Source organism: Lissotriton helveticus, chromosome 1_1, assembly GCF_964261635.1.
Source record: "Lissotriton helveticus chromosome 1_1, aLisHel1.1, whole genome shotgun sequence".
In the NCBI taxonomy this organism is placed as follows: Eukaryota; Metazoa; Chordata; class Amphibia; order Caudata; family Salamandridae; genus Lissotriton; species Lissotriton helveticus.
This window is the reverse complement of record NC_136057.1, coordinates 233,999,911-234,023,160: the sequence shown is the minus strand read 5'-3', so window position 1 is coordinate 234,023,160 and position 23,250 is coordinate 233,999,911. Positions and strand designations below refer to the sequence as shown.

The following is a 23,250-nucleotide window of genomic DNA, read 5'->3' as shown; positions in this document are numbered from 1 at the left end:
CATTTGTAGGAATGAGATGGTTAGAAGTTGTGTTGTTCCTATCACTGCCAGCATGGCAGGGGCAATGTGTGGTGAAAGCTGCAGTGGCCTCCTGACAAGAGCCCTGGCACGTATTTCTTTACTAATTAGCACTGTAAATGACTGGCTCTATTATATTGGTGTGGTGCGAAGGTAGTTCTAATATATTAGTAGCCAAAATTCATGGCACTTGAATAAGGAGGAAGAGACCAATTTGGCACAGAACAAAAATGAAATAGGAAAATCCAAGCTGGCACAGTTATTAGGGAGAACCAAGCAAAGACAGCCTTTCACTAGGAGCAGGGGTACTCATAGTACGGCCCGCGGGCCGCTAGCGGCCCAGCAAGCCTTCCCTGGCGGCCCGCAGACCTTGCAGTGCCGGTGTTGTATAAAAACATTTTTTAAAAGTGTCTGCAACCGGAGCGTGACTCCGAGAGACTCTGCTGCTTTGTGGGGGCCGGGTGATTCATTTCAGCAATAGTCAGAGTGGAGCTGCAGGGGCCTAAGACGAGGTGAAATACAAAAGCCTCATTTACATACAAATGGTCGTTTAAAGACCTGTGAAGTGCTCGGCCGCTGTGTGTGTGCCAGGAAGCTGTCTCAGCCCGGGCACACACAGGCAGGGTGAGATGACAGAGGGTGACAGAGGAAGGTAGAGGGAGAGGGAGTGAGGGAAGGGGAGTGGGGGAGGGAGAGAGGGAAGGGGAGTGAGGGACGGAGCTGGGGAAGGGGGAGCGGGGGAAGGGGAGTGAGGGTGAGGGAAGGGAAGGGAGGGTGAGGGTGAGGGAAGGGGAGTGAGGGAGTGAGGCGGAAGTGAGGGAGTGAGGGAAGGGGAGAGAGTGAGGAAAGAGGAGGGAGGGAGGGAGAGAGGGAAGGAGAGGGAGGGAGGGAGTGAGGGAAGGGGAGAAGGCGGTGTGAGGGGGAAGTGAGGGGGAGAGAGGGAGGGAGTGAGGGAAGGGGAGTGAGGGAAGGAAAGTGAGGGAAGGGGAGTGAGGGAAGGGGAGCGAAGGAAGGGGAGTGAGGGAGGGAGTGAGGGAAGGAAGGGGAGTGAGGGAGGGAGAGGAGGAAGGGGGAGCGGGGGAAGGGGAGTGAGGGTGAGGGAAGGGGAGGGAGGGAAGGAGAGTGGGGGAGGGAGAGAAGGAAGGGGAGTGAGGGACGGAGAGGGGGAAGGGGAGCAGGGGAAGGGGAGTGAGGGTGAGGGAAGGGAAGTGAGGGAGGGAGAGAAGGGGTGTGAGGGAGGGAGAGAGGGAAGGGAAGTGAGGGAGGGAGAGGGGGAAGGGGGAGTGGGGGAAGGGGTGTGAGGATGAGGGAAGGGGAGTGAGGGAAGGGGTGGGTGAGGGAGGGAGGGTGAGGAAGGGTGAAGAAGGGTGAAGTAAGGGGATTGAGGGAGAGGGAAGGGGAGTGAGGGAGAGGGAAGGGGAGTGAGGGAGAGGGGAGGAGAGAGGGAAGGAGAGGGAGGGTGAGGGAGGGCAGGATAGGGAGAGGAAGGGAAGGAGAGGGAGGGAAAGGGAGGGAGGGAAGGAGAGGGAGGGAGAGGGAAGGAGAGAGGGAGAGGGAAGGAGAGAGAGGGAGTGAGACAGTCAGAGTGAGGGAGAGAGAGGGGAGAGAGGGAAGGGGAGTGGGGGAGGGAGAGAGGGAAGGGGAGTGAGGGACGGAGCGGGGGAAGGGGAGTGAGGGAGGGGAGTGAGGGAAGGGGAGTGAGGGAGGGAGAGAGGGAAGGGGGGGTGAGAAAGTGAGGATGAGGGAAGGGGAGTGAGGGTGAGGGAAGGGAGGGAGGGTGAGGGAAGGTGAGGGAAGGGGAGTGAGGGAGTGAGGCGGAAGTGAGGGAGTGAGGGAAGAGGAGAGAGTGAGGAAAGGGGAGGGAGTGAGGGAAGGGGAGTAAGGTGAGTGAGGGAGGGAGTGAGGGAGTGAGTAAGGGAAGGAGAGGGAGGGAGGGAGTGAGGGAAGGGAAACAAGGGGTGTGTGAGGGGGACGTGAGGGGGGAGTGAGGGAGGGTGTGAGGGAAGGGGAGTGAGGGAAGGGGAGTAAGGGGAGTGAGGGAAGGGGAGCGAAGGAAGGGGACTGAGGGAGGGAGTGATGGATGGGGAGTGAGGGAGGGGAGTGAGGGAAGGGGAGTCAGGAAGGGAGAAAGGGAAGGGGAGTGAGGGACGGAGAGGGGAAGGGGGGGCGGGGGAGGGGAGTGAGGGTGAGGGAAGGGGAGTGAGGGAAGGGGAGGGAGGGAAGGAGAGTGGGGGAGGGAGAGAAGGAAGGGGAGTGAGGGACGGAGAGGGGGAAGGGGAGCAGGGGAAGGGGAGTGAGGGTGAGGGAAGGGGAGTGAGGGAAGGGGAGTGAGGGAAGGAGAGTGAGGAAAGGGGAGAGAGGGAGGGAGAGAATGGGAGTGAGGGAGGGAGAGGGGGAAGGGGTAGTGGGGGAAGGGGAGTGAGGATGAGGGGAAGGGGAGGGAGGGGGAGGGAAGGGGAGGAAGGGTGGGGGAGGGTGAATGAAGGGGATTGAGGGAGAGGGAAGGGGAGTGAGGGAGAGAGAAGGGGAGTGAGGGAGAGGGAAGGAGAGAGGGAAGGAGAGGGAGGGTGAGGGAGGGAAGGATAGGGAGAAGAAGGGAAGGAGAGGGAAGAAAAGGGAGGGAGAGGGAAGGAGAGGGAGGGAGGGGAGGGAAGGAGAGGGAAGGAGAGAGGGAAGGGGAGTAAGGTGAGTGAGGGTGAGTTCGATACTGTCTGCCACCGCACCCTAGTACAACGCCTCAGCAACGTCGGAATCCAAGAGAAGGCACTGGAGTGGATCATCTCGTTCCTTGCCGGAAGAACCCAGAGAGTCCGCCTCCCCCCGTTCAGATCCGAGGCCACTGAAGTCATCTGCGGCGTACCACAAGGATCATGACTCAGCCCCACCCTCTTCATCAACGTGTACATGAGCCCCCTCGCAGCCATCGCACGCCAACACAGCCTCAACATCATCTCCTACGCCGACAACACCCAGCTGATCCTCTCCCTCACCAAAGACCCCGCCACTGCCAGAACCAACCTGCACGAAGGGATGAAAGAAGTAGCCGAGTGGATGAAGAACAGCCGCTTGAAACTGAACTCAGACAAGACGGAAGTCCTCATCCTTGGATCATCACCATCTGCCTGGGACGACTCCTGGTGGCCCCTGGCCCAAGGCAGCGCACCCAAACCAACGGACCACGCACGCATCCTGGGCTTCATCCTGGACTCCTCCCTGTCGATGACCAGACAAGTCAACGCCGTCTCTTCTTCATGCTTCAACATCCTACGCATGCTCCGAAAGATCTTCCGATGGATCCCCACCGAAACCAGGAAGACGGTCACCCAGGCACTTGTCACCAGCCGACTGGATTACGGAAACACCCTCTACACCGGAACCACAGCCAAACTGCAGAAAAGACTCCAACGCATCCAGAACGCCTCCGCACGACTCATCCTGGACATCCCCCGCCACAGCCATATCTCCGGACACCTGAAAGACCTGCACTGGCTCCCCGTCAGAAAAAGAATCACGTTCCGCCTCCTCACCCACGCACACAAAGCCCTCCACGACCTAGGCCCCAGGTACCTCAACAACCGCCTGACCTTCTACACTCCAACCCGCCAACTACGATCGACCAGCCACGCCCTCGCCGCCATTCCACGCATCCGAAGAGCCACCATGGGATCCCTCCCATGGTGGCTCTTCGGATGCTTCTCCGACCTGGCAGCCAAGACCTGGAATTCCCTCCCCATCCACCTTCGTCTTACCCAAGACCACCTCTCCTTCAGGAAGCAACTCAAGACCTGGCTATTCGAGCAGTAGCGGACCCCCCCCCACCCCCCCCCAAGCACCTTGAGACCCTCCGGGTGAGTAGCGCGCTATACAAATTAATTGATTGATTGATTGATTGATTGATTGATTGAGGGAGGGAGTGAGGGAGTGAGTAAGGAAAGGAGAGGGAGGAGGGGAGTGAGGGAAGGGGAGCGAAGGAAGGGGACTGGGAGTGAGGGAAGGGGAGTGAGGGAGGGGAGTGAGGGAGGGGGAGTGAGGGAAGGGGAGTCAGGGAGGGAGAAAGGGAAGGGGAGTGAGGGACGGAGAGGGGGAAGGGGGAGCGGGGGAAGGGGAGTGAGGGTGAGGGAAGGGGAGTGAGGGAAGGGGAGTGAGGGAAGGAGAGTGAGGAAAGGGGAGAGAGGGAGGGAGAGAATGGGAGTGAGGGAGGGAGAGGGGGAAGAGGGAGTGGGGGAAGGGGAGTGAGGATGAGGGAAGGGGAGGGAGGGTGGGGGAGGGTGAATGAAGGGGATTGAGGGAGAGGGAAGGGGAGTGAGGGAGAGAGAAGGGGAGTGAGGGAGAGGGGAGGAGAGAGGGAAGGAGAGAGGGAAGGATAGGGAGGGTGAGGGAGGGAAGGATAGGGAGAAGAAGGGAAGGAGAGGGAAGGAAAGGAAGGGAGAGGGAAGGAGAGGGAGGGAGGGGAGGGAAGGAGAGAGGGAAGGAGAGAGAGGGAGTGAGACAGTCAGAGTGAGGGAGAGAGAGGGGGAGAGAAGGAGAGAGAGGGAGGGAGACAGAAAGATAGAGGGAGGGAGACAGAGAGAGATAGAGGGAGGGAGACAGAGAGAGAGAGAGAGATAGAGAGAGAGATGTGTCTATGTGGTTCTGGTGGCTCAGTGGAAGAACTGCAGGGACTTGTGTTCAACCTCATGGTCACAGTTTTTTTGTTACTCTAGCCCCACCCCCTCCCCCACTGACCCCGCCCCCACCGGTGTGGCCCTCAGACACAAACCACACTGTAAATTTGGCCCCCGAGAGAAAGTTTGTGAGTACCCATGACAAGGAGCAATCATGGAAGGTCATCGCCAGTATGGTCAAACAATTATTGAGTAGCTCATCTAATGACAAATCAGGAGGTTTCAGGATTGCCTTGGAGCAGGTTGTAAATGTGAGCATGCACTTTAGGTGGCTTGAATCAGCAGCAATTGAGCATTATCAGGTAAGGGGAAGTAGGTGATGGCTGATCTCCCCTTCTTGCCACAGAGAGTAAGTAAGGGTCACACTCAGGTTGGGGCCACATCACCAAGAGCTTCACTCAAAGGTCTGGGACTGGTGTCTCTTTCTGCAGAATTATTGGGTCTGGATTTAATGGGCCAATTATATCTGTGCCGAAAGATACTGGAGAACTCCCCTCTTGTCATCCCGCCACACGCCACTCATAAAGATGGACTTCATTTGAAATTCGTTATCAATTTGTGTAACTCCATGCAATTGAGTAGTTAGTTAGATTTGTGTAAAATAAAAATGCATTGACCAACTAGTGTGCTGGAGAAATCACTCTATATGTAAGTGTGAAGTATTTTGTCATTCTTAACTTCAGAAGATGAATGAAGGTTAGTGGTCATATTTTAATAAATGTAGACTCTGGGTAGAAGGCCTACTGTCAATATCTGCAAGGACCCTATTAGCTATTTATTTGTAGAAAAGCGATCTCAAAGCGAAGATTGTCTAGCTTTAGCAGAGAAGTCATCTGACTGGGCTTCTTTTTTAATTTTTATTTCAGAATATATAAATGAAGTGGCTGCAAAAGAAAGATGGAACTAAGTAAAGCTGACAAGTGTTCATGGAGTGCCCATCCACAATGGGAATTTGCATAAGAACGGTAATTATTTATGCATCTTTGAAATCATTTTCATGAAATTGTAAATGTAAGCTAAGATTTGGGGTTACCTGCTTAAGAAGGATATCAAAAACTGTGTTGATAGCATCAGTAGTGTTTAATTCATGTATAAATGCCAGGAAGTGGCGATTCAGGGTCTATGTGTGTATTTAATTTACTAGCTTTTTGCAGAGGAAATTGACGTTTGCTGCCAGTACCTGCTGTTTGGGGGAGCTGTTAGCTGCACGCCCGCTGTGTTCCCGCCGCCCGCCGCTGCACCACTAAGATCTTCGGTGTGGCCGCCGTGAGGCGTGCGGGGACAGCGGGACTACAATCCCCATATTTCCCGGCGGCCTGTAGCCGCGCATGCTCACATCGCGCTAGGAGGCGCATAAATCCTGGGACAGCCCCTGTCGAGTGGGGAGCTTTTTGCAGAGGAAATTGACGTTTGCTGCCAGTACCTGCTGTTTGGGGGAGCTGTTAGCTGCACGCCCGCTGTGTTCCCGCCACCCGCCGCTGCACCACTAAGATCTTCGGTGTGGCCGACGTGAGGCGTGCGGGGACAGCGGGACTACAAACCCTTATAATTCCGGGCGGCCTGTAGCAGCGCATGCTCACATCGCGCTAGGAGGCGCATAAATCCTGGGACAGCCCCTGTCGAGTGGGGAGCTTTTGCAGAGGAAATTGACGTTTGCTGCCAGTACCTGATGTTTGGGGGAGCTGTTAGCTGCACGCCCGCTGTGTTCCCGCCGCCCGCCGCTGCACCACTAAGATCTTCGGTGTGGCCGCCGTGAGGCGTGCGGGGACAGCGGGACTACAATCCCCATAATTCCGGGCGGCCTGTAGCCGCGCATGCTCACATCGCGCTAGGAGGTGCATAAATCCTGGGACAGCCCCGTCTCGCGGGACGCCGGGCGAAGCCCGGGCAAAGGGCGGGCCGTCTACGGCCGTCCAGGGCTGGATTAGGCTGGGCTGGGCCAGCCCTCAAAAGTCTTCAATCTTGGGTAAGCCCTCTCACGACCCACCTATTCTGTTGCTGTTTGCTCTTGATATATTCTTTGGGTATGGAGGGGAGGCGCTGCCTTACACCAGTTCACGCAGGGGGAAGACCAACTGGGACCCTCGATAACTTTTTTACTAGAGCAGCCGGAGTTGTGGGCAGAGAAATCGCTCTGACTGAAAAGCGTTTGTCAATGGAACTCTTGAGTGCCAAACGCTCCTCTTTAGGTGGTTTGATAAATGCTGTCTCGCCGGCTAACATCGCACCAACTACCCTACTCACGTGTAGCCCTATTGACTTGGAAAAACTTGACTTACAATTTGATTATCTCTCAGGGGGCGAAGCTGCTCCACCTTTGAATGTTTCTTCCTGTAGTAGTGTTTCTTCAGAGGGGTTTTATCCGATTGAACCGAGGAAAAGCCTACAGTCAATAGATACTACATCGGTTTTAGAAAAAGAATCATCATGTTCAAAGCTAAATGGTAAAAGGAAGAGGAGGGGGGGCCGTCATGTGGGCAGAAAACCCAAGGTTTTAAGGATCTCTAGCTGTCCAAGTACTTCGTTCTCTAAGAAATCTAGTAATACATCTAAAAAGTTTAAAAATTCCACTAAAGTCCCGCTAGTTTCTAGTGCCCAAACCAGACAGACGGTAAAAATAGTCACAAACCTCAAGGAGGAGGATGAGTTAGTGCTATCTTTTTCCAACATGACGCACTTGTTGCGTTCTTTTACTCTTCCTCTGATTGAAAGGTTAAAAATTATAAATAGGAAGATTGATGCCCTGAGTGAACTAGCTAATGACAACACACGCAGGCTTGATACATTAACATTATCTAAGACTACTCCTGTTAGGGGAATATGACAAGTACCAACATAGATCCTAAAGTCCCAACATCAAGCACCATAAACAAGGACCGCACAGGCCGCAAAAGAAATACTGCCCAAACTCTGCTGCCATTATCAAGTAAACCCCCAGAACCTAATCCACCTAATATACAATCATCTGATACAGATAAGAATAAGGACATGGGGGGGGGGGGGGGGAAATAGTAGAATCCAGAAGGGTAGTACAGGTTTCCTTGCCAGTAATTGATCTTCTGCCAGAATCGGCACCCTTGGTTTTAGTGCTAGTGAACGCCCCTGTTTTGAATGAAGGCACGAGGGAGAACTTTGGCCAATTAAAAAACAAGGCGGTTCATTGGATCACAAACAACACTTCAGAGGGCAATAATATCTGGCAAGATATCATTATGGCTCGTAGAGTGTCATGGATAGGGAGAACAAAAAAGAACAAAGCAGGGGATTGTATCGTTTTGAATTTTAAAAGATCTGACCCTGTTAGACGTATTCTGAGTGAGATCATGTTTAATGCTAAGTCACAAAGGAGGGGTATTGAGATTCTCCCACTTGAATATTTTTACAGGGAGCTGAATAGACCTAACCCAAGCAGAGCAAATAACCAGGGTTATAACAGGAACACGCAAAAACCAACTAGACAAGGCTGGGAATATCCTACTAAATTCTATCCAAATCAACAACGCAGAGGAATAGATGGGCAACCCCCTAGTTTTGAAGGGGTTAATCGCTACTCGGTTTTGAGGGGGCTAGACGGAGTCGACTGACGACGAACCAATGAAGATAGGGAGGCTTTTAGAATGGGTCTAGAAACTGTGGCAGAACGAGTCGAGGTACCGAAGGAGAGCGACCCCCACAGGTAAAAGCCCTTGCTGGAGACATTGGAGGTACCTCCACAGATTGGGACAGAACATCTAGCGGTAGATAGTGAGGGTGACTGTATAACAGGAAATCTCTCTAAATATCAAGGACCGAGGGTTACCTTCTGGAATATTGCAGGTCTCCGCTCGAAGATAAACAATCCAATTTGGTCCGATTTTATAAAGGACATAGACATACTCTGCCTCCAGGAGACTTGGTCCCGCGAAGCCATTCACATCAACGGTTTTAAAACATTCCATGTACCAGCAAGCTCTTCTAGACACGGGAGGTGTAAAGGCAGATTGACTGTCTATGTATCAAACCTGCTGGAGGTATTATCATTGAAATTGGAGGGTTCGTCTAGTGAGTATCAAATTATTGTAATTCAGGTGACCCCCAAGGTAGAGGTAATAATCATCAACATGTATATTAACACTGAAAAGGGGTTGGTAAATGACATGATAAATACCCTTAACAAGGAAATTAGAATGTTGGTGGATAATACAGTGAGGGATTCCATCTTGATATGGGGAGGTGATTTTAACCACCATCTTTGCAAGCAGTATCAGAGTGGTTGTGGCGATCATGAAATGTACAAGTTGGAGAATCAACCCCATTTTGAGCACAACAATGGGGGTGACGCATTTAATGATATGATGGCCTCATTTGATATGGGTTTTGTTAACTTGCAATGTAGCCCCCCGGTGGAATTTAGCCCCACATATGTGGGGCGAGGGCATAGTACACTGATAGATTTTGTCACCATCACCAATTCCCACTCTAACCGCTTAACTGATTTCTCAAAATATACTATAGGGGTGAGCGACCATCTCCCTCTTGGCTTTGGTATACTGCTCCCTGTAAATAAAGATTGTTCCATGATAGAAAGATTGGCATGGACAAGTAATTGTATCTTAAGCAGACAGAATGGGTATGCTCTTAGGTGGTCCTCGAGTAATCCAGAGGTTACAAATATTAACATAATTAAACAAGCACTTGTGCCAATCAATAGATGTCTCCAGAATGAGGTCTTACACTCGGAGGTATTGGATTCCTTTTCTGATATCACAAGGATCATTAAAATGAATCTTCTGCGTCCAGCTAGAGTCAGGAAACCGTCCAAAAATGGGTGGTTTGATTCAACATGTACGAAAACTCACGTACAGCTCAAGAGGGCGCTAAGTAAAAATCCAAGAATTCAGGCAGAAATAACCCAGTGCAGGCGCGAATATAATCTGGCAAGAAAATCTCGGAAACGTAATATAAAGAACGAAGCCTGGGTAAATCTATATGAGGCTTCTCTGAAAAGGGACGGTTCTGCCTTCTGGGCAGCTGTCAAGGCCCCGTTTTTTAATCCAGGAGACAATGCCAGATTGGAAGTGGCAATATCGGAAGATTCATGGATAGTCTTCTTTGCAGAGGTCTATAACCCGGGTGGAGTGCATAAATTGGCTGTCATGGAGAGTAAAACACTGGGGCATGGTGAGGTTGGCTTTATCCCAATCGACCTACAGGTATCTGTAACTGAAATCCAATATGCCATTGCTCAAAGTAGGGGTAATAAAGCCCCGGGTGCTGACAGTATCCCCATTGATCTATTTAAACAACAGATTGAGCTATGGTCTCCGCTACTTAAGCGTGTACTCGATGCTAGTTGTGAAATGGGATTTATTGATACTTGGGTGGAATCAATAATTATTCCTATATTTAAAAAAGGGGACCGGGAAAATCCCGCCTGCTATCGCCCTATATCCCTCCTGGATTCTTTCATGAAAGTTACAGGGAGGGTAGTTTTAAATCGTTTACAACAATGGGCTGATGATACCAACATCTTATCCCCTGTGCAATATGGGTTTAGGGAGGGTCGGGGTACCTTAGAACAGGTACTAAATTTCTCCATGCTCCTAGGAAAATACACCCAGGCTAAGGAAGGCAAGCTTTACGCAGTGTTTGTTGATTTAAGCGCTGCGTTTGATTGTGTTATACATGACCGCTTATGGCAGATTCTGAGGGACATGAATGTGGAAGAAGTGGTAATCTCCTTTTCAAGACAACTCTACGCTGGGGCCAGGGCTAAAGTGAGGTTTGGCACAAAAGGAGAATGTACCAAGCCTTCCCATGTAAAGCGGGGAGTTAGGCAAGGGTGCGTACTCGCCCCATTTCTTTTTAATCTGTATACCAATGATTTAGAAAAAGAACTAGTGGCCGAAGTATGTGACTCCCCACAGATTAACCACCAACAAATTGTGTCCCTCTTGTACGTGGACGATGCCGTGATTATGTCACGGACCCAAAAAGGATTACAAGCGGCCTTGAACACATATTTAAAGTTCATGGATAGTAGGGGCCTTAAACTTAATGTACCTAAAACCTTTGTAATGACGTGTGGAAGATCTAGGAATAAAGAGTGTCGTCTGTTTGCTGGGAAGGAAAAAATTGCTATCACCAAATCTTTTTCTTATTTGGGTATTGTGCTTGAAGAAACCGGGTCCTGGGGGCCAGCCATCAGAAACAGGACTTTGATGTTCAAGAGAGCTACTGCGGCACTTATGTCGTTCTCTAAAAAGATGGGAAAGAGACCCCCAGAAATTTTGCTAAAAATTTACCAGGCCAATTGCATCAGTACAGCCATATATGGAGCAGGTATTTGGGGAATTGATAATTGTAATGAAATACAAAAGGTTGAGAATGTGTTTTTAAGATTTATCCTGGCAATCCCTGTAAGCTCCCCTGTATTCAATTGTCATGCAGAGCTGGGGATTCAATATATCATCGACTTGATTAGTATGCAACCTGTTTTGCTTTGGCACCGAATTTGGACTACTCCTGACCTTCTGTTAAACAGAAATATCATTAAGGACTGCATGGGGTTGGACAAGGCCAGTAAGATACCTTGGCTGATGTATATTCTTAAATTTACCAGGGATCTAGGAAGACCAGAGTATTACCACCAACCAGATTCACTGCATAAGATTTCAAGAAAGGACTTGAAGCAGTTGTGCTGGTATCATGTTGAATCCCTGAGACTAGGTGTGGAAATGAACAAAAAACTTGTTATACAGCATCAACTCACCCTAGTCACATATACTATTCAGCCTTACTTAATTTGGTGCCTGGAGGCCTTTGACCGTTATCTATTAACAAGATTCAGGTTTGATGTCTTCTTTCGTTTAATTTCATTCCCTAAAGTAAATGATTGGGGAAGAAATTTGTGTAAATGCCCATGTGACAATTTGTCTACCCAATCTACGCTGCATGCGATTTGTTTTTGCTAATTTTATACAATGGAAAGGTCTAGATGGATCAAACCACTTTTAAAGAAACATGGTACTTGGAGGCAATGCCGCCCAGCTTTACTGTTCTTAGTATCCTTAAATGATGTAACATGTGTGGCCGTTATGCTGAGTTTTTAAAAAAGTATCTTAAAGAAAAGGAAAAGCTTAATTATCTGCTAAAATATATGTATTTTTTAAATGACTTCGTTAATGTAATGAACTTGTTGCTTTTATGATTTTATGTATTTTAAAGTCGAATAAAGCTTTTTCATTCATTCATTCATTCATTCATTCAATTTACTACTTGATATCAGAGGCAAAGAGGTTGTCAGGAAGCGCACTGTCAGTGCGCCCCCTGATGGCAGCCCTCTGGAGGGGGGAAAGGGAGTGCTATGGACCCCAGACTTCTCTGTGTAACAGATGAAAGCAGAGACAGATGATTTTGGGGCCATACGTAACCTGAAATTATAGATAGGTAAAAAGTGAAATACGGGGATATTTTTCACCTAGTTGTTATGAATGACATAATAAACAACTCAAGCTTCATTCCCGTTGTCTATTTGATGTCACTTAGAACCCTTTGTTGAAAACATCCCGTACTTCACTGTTTCCAATTTATAATTCTATATTTCACGGATAGAAATACTTCCTTCCTGTATAACTAAATACAAATATAGATACATTTTAAAATTATGAATCTTTTTCCAGTAAATGAAGGTTATGTTCCTGCACCTCAACATCCTGCCTGAGTTCTGGGTCTATCCCTTCTTTTGAGAAAAGCAGTATTAACTTCTGGTTCATCTCTAAAACTAGTTTCTCTTGCCACTGGCAGTACTGTTATGTTATGTTAAAGAGCTTTATAGAACGCTCATTGGCCTGGAGATATCTTGGCACTAGCTTCACTCGAAACAACTGGAATGACACCCCTAGGGACAGACTCACAGAACTAATCTGAGATAAAATCCTAAACTTACTACTTTTAGTATTCACAGAAGGGATTTAGTAGTAGTAAAGTTAGGACTCCTAACTTTACTACTACTAAACTGAGACAAAATCCTAACTTTACGACTTTCGGTATTCACAAAAGGCATTTCGTAGTAGGAAAGTTAGGAGTCCTATCTTTACTACCCCTTAATGTCTTCTGTGAATACCAAAAGTAGTAAGTTTAGGAGTTTATCTCACATTAGTTCTGTGAATCGGCCCGTGGTTATTAAAAAGCAACGTTTTCAGCTCCTTTCTACAGGGAGTTGGAGAGCGCAAGGCCCTGATATGTGGAGGAAGATGATTCCAGAAATTGCTCGCACCTGTGATAAAACTTCTTCCTCCCAGTTTGTCCTTTGGAATCTGGGGGCCACACTTTTCCTGGCTCCAGAGGAGTGCAAGATTCTGCTGGGTTCGTACCAATCAAAGACCTGCCTAAAAAACTCTGGACCAGTGTCGTACAAGGCCTAATCAGTAATACAGAGAGCCTTGAATTTAATATGACTTCTATCTGGCAACCAGTGTAGCTTGTAAATTGCCTTAGAGACCGATTGAAATGTGAGAATACCCAATAGCAAACTTGCTGCTGCATTTTTCAGAGTCTGGGGTCTATTCAGATACTGTTCCTGCATATTCACATAGAGGCCGTTACAGTAGTCAAGACTAAGCAGTGATGACAGTTTTTTTGGCATTGGCCAGAATATACGGAAGAATTTTTTAAATTGCCCTCAGTGTGAAGAAGGAGGAGGAAACATCAGCATTAACCTGGCTTCCAAACTTCAGTTTATTGTCAATACCAACACCTCAATTCCTTGCCTCCTAAGAGGAGGTCCCAGTTCCTCAGGCCACCTGGATGGGGCCCAAATAAGAGAAAGGTTTCCAAATAACACAACCTCAGTCTTTCCTGAGTTTCTCTTTAGGCAATTTTTGTTTATCCATAGACAGGTGGCAAGCATACAGTCATGGGATTTGGTGCAAATGTTATCAATGTTAAAAGCTGGCACCACAATTTGAGTGTCGTCAGCATAGGATGTTAGCGAGAAGCCAAAGGTTTTAATCATATTAGCCGGCCCTGTTACATATATGTTGGATACCGTTGGGCTGAGCGAGAGTACCTGTGGGGCCATGCAAGAAAGAGAGAAAGGAGTAGAGAAATAATGATCATGTGTTACCGTATTTATCCTGCTAGTTAGAAATGAAGTCAGCAAGGCCAGGGCCTTATCTTCGATTCCTAACTCTCCTGGACAGCTGATCAGACGTTTTTGGTCAACCATATCAGAGGCTGCCAACAGGTCTAGGAGAATAAGAACTGCACCTCCTCCCCTATGCAGCACAACCCTTATCTCCTCTGTGGCCTTAAACAAAGCAGTGTCTGTGCTGTGACCAGGTCTGAACCCAATTTGTGTTGGGTGCAGAAGATGATTTGCTTGAATAAACTGTGAAAGCTGTTAGTTCATCACTTTCTTAAATATTTTGCCGGGAGTGGAATGTAGGAGATGGGGCAAAAGTTTTTGGCGTCTGCCAAGTTCGAGCGGGCTTATTTGTGAGGGGAAGAATAGAGGCTCTTTTCTATTGAGAAGGGAGAACTTCAGTCTTAAACATTGAATTGAAGATAGCCTTGAGTGTTAATGCTATCAGATCGGGAACCAAGTTCAGCACAGCGGGTGGACATGGATCTAAAGGAGAACCTGATTTTGTGGAGTGCATCATTTTTACAACCAGATCTGAGGTGACTGGGGAGAATTCAATAAAGGTCTCCTGAACAGAATTCACCTGAATAGTTTTTCCAGTGGGGTCTGTTTTAGGAGGCCTCAAACTTTGAGTAGATTCGGAGAACCTTGTTGCAGAAGCAATGAGCCAGTGTGTCACAGAAGGATTGACCGCAGTTTGCTACTTTACTGCCTGGGAGTGTAGTTAGTTTAGTAACTACTTGGAAAAGATCTATGGTTGAGTTCTTTGCTAGATAAATTTGTTGCATGAAGTAGTCACTTTTTTCTTACCTCGATAAGAATTTATATTTGGACAAAGCAAACTTATACCAGGCTTTCTCCAACTTGCCATATTGCGAACGCCATAATCTTTCCTGTCTCCAGCACTTTTATTTTTCTATTCTAAGGCCGTCTGTAAACCAGGTCACAGAGGGTGTATTCCTATAAGCAGAGTAGATTTTATATGGAACTAGCCTGGTGAAGGCTGTATTTAGACAGTTAGAATAGTCTAAAGGGTTTTCCTCGGTATCATGAGAAAGTGAAGGTTGTGATTGTGTAAGCTGATGCGTAAGATGGTCAATGTCAATTTTGTTTCAAGCACGAAAGAGGGATGGGCGGCCAGGAGCAGCGCTTGGTTGGAAATTTGGTAGAATGTTAATTTAAAAAATAATTGCATGATGGTAGGACCAGACAAGTGGCAAGACATAATTTGCACTAATATGGGGATTGTTTGAGAAGATGACACCTAGTGTGTGCCCCACCTGATGTGAGCTTGTTCATTCATTGCATCAGACCTAGGGTGCACATCATTCCGAGGAAAGCCCTGATGTCTCTATCTGAGGATGACTCGAGATGAACATTAAAATCACCGAGGGCGGGGAAGTCATTAGCACATGAGCCGGCTTTCAGCAGTGAGCCGATAGATTTTAAAAAGGCACTCCTAGGAACAGGTAAAGTAACATGCCTTAAAAGACTGTTTTTTTGAAAATTTCATACTGAACACGAGTGCTTTACAACCAAACTATATCAAATTTAGCCCAAAAACATTTGCGATAGATCCCCTTTTCAGAGGTCTATCCAGACTGTGGATTGAAAATCTGCTGGGAACTACCGCTGCAAGGTTGGTGCTAGACAATGCGCCCACCCATGTTTCAATTATAGCAAGCAAATTCATTTGCTGATTGTTAGATTTTGGGGTCTCTAGTTGGCACAGGTAGGTACGTGTGACAAATAGGGACCCTCTAGTCAGGCTAAGGGGATTACACTCCTAAAATAACCCCTGATCACCCTCTAGGTAGCGTAGCGCGAGCAGTCAAGCCTTATTTCAGAGGCGTTGTAAGTTAACCAGTTGTGACCACATACAGTAACCCAGTGACAACACTACAAATGGACAAGACCATAAATGACAGAAATACACACTATGATTGCTTTAAGATGGTAGATTCAAGCTTAGTTCAGTTCAGTTCTTAGATGCAACACTCTGCGTCAATGTACCTTAGGTTGCTTTGCGCTTCCATGACAAGCAATGTCGCAGGGATGGGAAATGCGGCAAAATTCAGATACGAAGAAATAAAGACGTGAAGATCTTCCAGATGCGGCACGCTTCTTGGAGATGCGAGAAGCCCTCGGTTCGATGAGTGGGCTGCACCCTTACGATGCGACGGCAACAGCTCCACCGGCGACGCTCTTCTCCACGATGCGTGAAGCCTCCGCCCGATGCAACAACTACAGCGGCGACATCCAAGATGCGAAGGCAGCAGCTCCGATGGCGGAGCTCTTCTCGGGGTTGCGAGGTGCTCTTGATCAATGCGGTACATTGCGACAGTTCCAGCGGTGACACCCTCCTTCGGAGTTGCGACGGCAGGCACAGTGACGGCAACATGCTCCGACCTCTTTGCGAGAGTATTCTCCTGGTGCGGTGCAGAGCGACAACTACAGCGGCGACACCCTTCTTCGGAGTTGCAGCGGCAGCAGCAGCGACGGCGACACGCTTCCTCTTCGTTGCAGCACGCTTCTCTGGAATGCGGTGCAGTGCGACAGTTCCAGCGGCGACACCCTCCTTCGGAGTTGCGACGGCAGGCACATCGATGGCGACACGCTTCTTCTAGTTGAGTCGCGCTTTCAGCTCCTTGCGACACGCAGTTCCTCAGAAGGCCCAAAACAGCAGCAGGCACTTCCAAAAAAACTCTGGGGAGCTGAAGTCTGTTTTCCCAGCAGGAGGCAAACTCTTTCCCAAGCCCTTGGAGATCCATCACAAGTTGAAAGCAAAGTACACAAAGTTCCTTTCTCCTTCCTTTGGCAGTAAGGCAACCACTGCAGGCTAATTCCCCAAGCAGCACTTCAGCTTGGGAATAGTCTCTCCTCAGTTTCTTCAGGTTCCTCTCCTCAGTAAAGGGTTCTTCTTGTAGTCCAAAGTGATCTAATCTCATGGGGACGGGTCCCAATATTTATACTCCAAAATCCTTTGTTCTCTGAGGGGAGAGGAGCCTTTGCCCAGTCCAAACCAGTTCTGAAGCACTCTGTTTACCAGACTTCTCCTTTCCTTTCACAGTGCAGGGCAGGCACACCAGATGCCCCACAGGAGGTGGAGCCAGCATTGTGGAAGACAAGTACAGTTCTGGAGCACTTTGTTTACAGGACTCCTTCTCTTCTATCAGTGTGCAGGGCAGAGACATCAGCCGCTCCCCAGGGGGTGAAGCCAGCATTATGGAAGGCAGGCACAGCCCTATTCAAGGTTCAGGTGCAACTCCTCCCTCCCATCTAGATGCAGATCTCTCTATTCACCACTGGGTGACTCAGCCTGCCTCCTGGAATTCTCCAGCCCTGTCACTCACGAAACCAGACATAGGAGAGGCAGGTTTTAATGGTTAGACAAGCAAATACCTACTTTCTTAAAGTGGTATTTGCAAACACAGAATATTAAAATAAACTTTACTAAAAGATGTATTTTATTATTCTGAGTTCAGGCATACTAAACTCGAATTTCTTCCAGGTTGTCTGAGACAGTTAGGATTGTAAAATGTAATAACTCTAACAGCCCATTCTGGCCTATGGAGAACAGGTAGCCTTGCAATAGTGAAAAACGAAAATGGCTGTAATTCACTATTAGGACATGATACACACATCAGGGCTTGTCCTACCTTATGCTTACAATGCACCCTGCCCTCGGGCCTACCATAGCGGTGACTGACATAAAGAAAAGGGAAGGTTTAGGGACTGAGAAGTGGGTGCACTTAACCAGTCAGCATGACAGTACCAGACTGCAGGCAGGCTCTCCAATGGCAGACCTTAGACACATTTTACAAGGCTGCTTCTGTGAGTGGCACAACCGGTGCTGCAGGTCCACCAGCATCATTTGAATTTACACATCCTAGGCACACTCAGTGCACTAGAGTAGGGTCTGATAAGTAAACCAAATAGCCAAACATGGAACCACTGATTAATACAACACTTTACAATTGGGAGCACTTGCGCTGTGGCACTGAATAGCAGTGGCACAGTGCCCAAAGCATCTAACACCAGCAGAAATACATGAGGCACAGCAAAAATGGAAGGGAGACCAACACCAATGGTGCCAGGTCTAACACTGAATGTCTATAAAGACAGCCAGTTCAAACCCTTGTTTAGGAAAGGAGTTTATGAGCGCACAGCGCAGCTTGGGGGGCCGGTGGTTCAAGCAGGGTGAGATGACTGATGGCTGATTAGTGAGTGGTGATGCATAGGTGAGAAAATCGGGGTCCAAAGACTTTCTTATTTTGTCAATTTCACCTCTGTGAAGATTAGGGTAACAAAAGTGACACCATGCATGAAGAAGCTGACCTGTGCCCCTATGATGTGACAGGCATACGCTCAAACAATATTCTGCCATGGTAGAGCCCATGCAACATGACACTACACCGTCCTATTGGGCATATTTGATGTTCACATCTGGTTACATATCTATTATCCTACAAGGACATGTTCATTTAACTCTTGGTGACTTTAAACCTTTGAGCTATTCTGTTTAGCAGATTGTAATGACTTTCAGTAACCAGGTTAGGTAATGTATGAATATCCACAAGGAACAGATTTGAAACAGATTTAAAATTGGCCATTGTTATTATCTATTGTCAATTCTCTATCATAAGACACAACACCAGCATGGATGTGTGAGATAGTAATATTTCCATTCTGACCATTCCTTTCCTTAATATCACCTATCACACTTTAAAACAAGATCTTTTTAGCGTTAGAACAGTGGTCATGTCCTCAATATGACTATGGTATCTGGTCATGCGATCTTTGATATTCCTGGTTCACAGTGGGATATTCTTTACACTTGCTAGATGGGAACTCTCGTGTTATTTCTGAAAAGTGTTCATTTCCTTAGGCTCTGGTCTACAGATTAGCATTGGGCATGCCTACCTCCTTTTGAACGCCTATAGAGAGGCTGTTGGGCAGCACAATGGTACAATATGTACAAGGCTTTCCACTTACCATGTATTTATTTACTGTAAGTGTATTCCAATAATTCACACATGCACATATCCCCAGACTGTAGAATTACATCCACGGGCAAATTTACAAGACGTTTGGGCAAAGCAATGCAGCAAGACTTGCTGTTGCACTGCTTTGCATTAACAGGAGCAAACTGAACAGTGTCTTATTATTTATTATCTCCCTGTGTTGACATGCATCTGGCTGCTTGGCGCCAATGAAGGTACTTTTGTGCCACAACGCAAGGGTTCCTTCATTATGGGCAGGATTGATATTTTGCAGGAAGGAATACCTTTCTGCAAAAACACAATTCCTAGTGACATATTCCTTTCTATGTGTGCTACAGAATTCAGTATGCATTGAATGAAGACGTAACAAGGAGATATGAATATATTTCTCCTCGTTATACCTCCCTTGGGTAGGCGCACCGTCTTGGCACAAACCCAGGTTTGCTGCCTTAAGTAAACTTGGGTTTGCGTCAAAATACATGGATGGATGCATAGGAATGCCAGTCCTCCGCCCATATGACTCCTACCCGATGCATTCTAACGCAAGGCAGTGCAAGGCACTACGTTTTGCCACTTGTATTTTTTTAGGTCTCGCCTGAGCCAGCGCATGCGCTGTCTGCCGAGACATTTAGTAGTGGACTTTTCAAAGTGCTACTACGTTGGCGACAAGCTTGCGGTTATGCACGCGAGCTCGCTCATCGAGCTCGCGCACAGCCGCCATCTGGCTTTCGAGCACATGCGCCATCTCGCGGGCACCCTTACAGCCCGTGATCACTTTCACGGCCGCATCACTTTCACGGCCGCACGGCCAATGCACCACATGCACTCAACAGTCCCCCTGGGGCACAATCAGGCATCCACTTCGGCCTGCTGCTCGCAAGCGCGTGCACCACTCGTTTTCAATGCTTGTTCTCTGTGTCGGTGGTAGTGTTCGTTTGGCTTGCGATATGATATCCTAGGGGTCCCAGGTGTCTTGGTGCCCGAGATTCTCCTCCCCGCTCTGCAGTGCTATGGCCTCCTGGTCGGGTCCTCTTCAGCGGGTCCCGGCGGTGCGGTTAGTTCAGGAGTCAAGGCGGCTTTCCCTTTAGTGTAGGATGGGTCTCGCAGCTTAGTATCGCTTGCTGCTGAATTGCTTTCTGGGTCAGTGCCCCCAGTATGGGTAGTGTCTAAATGTATTGGACTATGTGCTCCTGGGGCAACAGGGCGCTATCTTCACCTGTCCGGCGCCGTACCACAGACCTCCGTCCAGGCTTAGGAGGTAACAGTTGCACCTATTCCGTGGTAAGTGAGAGCAGTTTTGTGGCAGAGCATCGCAAAGGGCTTTGTGAGTGCGTAAAATGGTTCCCCGTCTGTGCGCATGGTCGAAGCCTTTAATTACAGCTCCCTACGGCGTCTGTCCGGTCTGGCCAGGGCCGAACTGGGAACAACAACCGGCCCTGGCAAAGTGCTCGGCCGCCCCCCCCTCCCCATTCGGGGGGGGTTGGAGGTGCCACCAAGCTCTTTGTTGGGGCCGGTTTTCAGCCGCTTTTGGTACAGGGTCGATTTTGCAGCTATGCTGCAAAAACGGCCCTGTAACAAAAACGCCCCCCGGGGGCCCATAACAGCCCCCATCCGGGCAGGCGCACCGGGGGATTGCCCGGTGCCCGCTATGGCCAGTCCCGCCCTGGGTCTGGCACCCTGTCTGGTATTGTGCTCCCGTTCCCTCCAGCAGTAAGTTTGGGCCTCTCCTCAGGCTCATTTTCATGTCACTTTTCTCATGCCCCTGAGGGCCGCCGCTCCGCTCAAATCCATCTCCTCTCGCCGCTGCTCCAACAGTGCCTGCCGGCCTTCAGTCAGGCCTGCCATCACCGCCGTTGCTCTGAGGCTCAGCATTTGCCTCCCCTGGCTGCTCCTGCCACCCCCGCAAGGTATGCGCCACTTCTTCGGTCAGCTACGCTCCTACCTCAGACTCCCGGGGGCAGCGCCAATCCAGAAAATCTCTCTGCCGCTGCAGCACAGCCACCGGGCAGCTCCAGACAGAGGCGGGGTCCTCACCTCCATCCCCAACGCCGCCACTTGATCTCTGTGGGATGCCGGTGGCGTAGGCCGAACCAGCTTTCAGCGTTTATTCAACGTTGTAAGGTCGCGGATCTCCCAAATATTACTGCTTGCCTCGTTTAGCAGTGGTTGCGTAGGGGAGACATGGTTCCTGCAGGTGCATACCCGGCCACAAGGAGTGCCAAGTTGAGCAGCTCACTCCTCCGGAGCCAGGCCACGACCCCCCCATCTCCCCCAAAACAAGACTCATGATAGAGTTTGGGTAAAGCAAAACGTCTTTCTGATAGATTGACTTTCAGTACTGGCTTGGTTTAGCTGTTGACTACCTCATGATGCATATACATTTCAAATAATTAATGTGCCACAAAAATCATTGAAGTAACTTAAGAGACTTGAAACGACATGCAATGTAATATTGCGTATTCGCACATAATGACTATTTTAGACATGTTGCATCTGTGTATATATGTAATATAGTGTTCATCTTATACAAGTTATCTATTTCAAAAAATAAATAAAAGTATGCCTGGAAAGTGATGGATGGCATCTTGAAAATCCTGTAATTAACAGCCCAATAGGAAGTAGGAAATCTATTGATTTAAAATTTGAATTTAATTTGCCAACAGCCTGCAAATGAATTAAAATGCAGTTTGTTGAAGGTCACATTCAGGTCAGAAGTTTGATCAGCACGATGAAGTTCTATATGAAAAAGACAGCTATGTATCCTAGTCAAATACAGAAATGGTCGACTGGGAGCACAGTACGACAGCAGGTTACTTACTACTGGCAAAAGGGGTGGAGAAACACATCAAGCATTAGAAAACATGAGGGAAACAACAGACACAATGAGATAGTGGGTACATTCATCTCACATCCGCACAGGAAACAAAAATCCATGCTTCTGATACATGGACAGGAAAGTGATACATTCCAATGGGTCACACTTGTGACAAGTGCAACTGTGTGTTATACACACATTTTAGGGGGTCTGACAGGAGATGAAATGTGAACTCCTCCCACAGACACACAAGAACGGACCACCATTGCAGACTTAAAACCTGCACTGGTGTGCAATTTTCTGCCAGTTTACGTGCTAGGTTACCTCACAGAGTCTGAAGGCTCGAGCACAAAGGCACGTTTGACATTAGAGAGGATGCTGGGAGTCCATCAGCCTTTTTGGTTGATTTCCACGTGAAGGCGATCCATTTACAAGCTTTGGCAAATAGGTCTCTTCTTTGGAACCTTATGTTTAGCCATGCAACAGTTGATGTTGTTGCGCCAAGGATATTGTGCTGCATAACTAAATACTTATAAGGTCCCAAAAGCGAGTCTTATTGGCTATGCCAATGCTTGTTTTACACAGACACGCAAGGCTTTGTAAATCTCGACTATCAATTGGTGTTGTGGCTGTGCCAAAAATGTAGCACAAAAGGAATGCAAAGTAAATCTGTGTCATAATCTACAAGTGCTCCTTGGATCATTTAGGGGAGTACTGAGAACCTTTGGGAATGCTGAAAATTAAAAGAAGGTCAGAGTAATACAGGAAGAAACATTTGAATAGATGGAAGAAATGGTATCTATCCGATGCAGTGCGACACTGAAGGACAAATTGGAGAAAGTACGAATGAGACATGAGAAGTAGAGTGGGACACGGGCAGTGTGGATTATCAGAGATAAAAAGGGGGTGTGAGAACGAAAGTAAATTGGGCAGGTAATGAGAAAAGCATGAGACAGAAGGCAGAGCAGTAAATGAGCTGCGGCGGGAAAGGGAAAATAAAGCATGGAAATGGGAAGATCAGAGAAAATAAGCAGGAATCAGAGAAAATAGCAAGACTATGTAGAAGTAATTTCAGAATTAAGGAATTGTGTTTAATTAACAATATAAGTGCACTCTATTTAACATACTCCAGTTGTTTAACTTGACATAACTAGGCCTCCACTCTCATGTTTCTCCTTTCTCTGTCTGTGCACAGAGAGTTGCAAATGTTTCCGTCAACATTTTGTAAAATATTTTTAAATTCAGGCTGTCTTACAGTCCTGTTCTGATGTATCCTTAAGCTGCATTCTGTTTGGTGTTTGTGATGTTCCTGGAGAACAAAAAGAGCTCGGATGTATCTTTACAAGATCTTTTCTCTTCCATACATAATACAAGATTATTCATTAGTAATTGAGCAAACGTCATTTTTCACATGATGTTTTTTCTGTTATACCGTTGGATATCGTGTTTCAGAGCACGTTGACAGCATGGATTTCTGTTTGTAAAGAAATATAATACACTGTATTTGAACTGTAAACAAGACCATCTTAGCTTTACTTAAGAGAGCAGACTCCACGTTGTTCTGTGTATTTTATCCGTACTAATGTTTTAGGAGAATGTTTACCTTATTCATTGAAGGCAGGCTTC

General features: G+C 47.9%; 1 protein-coding gene across 3 annotated transcripts in view; it reads left to right on the top strand.

The window, feature by feature from the left end:
• Window positions 1-23,250, top strand: part of LOC144768669 (proto-oncogene Mas-like) — a 108,759-nt gene that overhangs the window by 79,044 nt on the left and 6,465 nt on the right. For all 3 annotated transcript variants that reach the window (XM_078652493.1, XM_078652510.1, XM_078652501.1), the window contains exon 2: window positions 5,549-5,647. The gene's annotated coding sequence lies outside the window, so the exon portion shown is untranslated. The remainder of the gene's footprint in view (window positions 1-5,548; window positions 5,648-23,250) is intronic.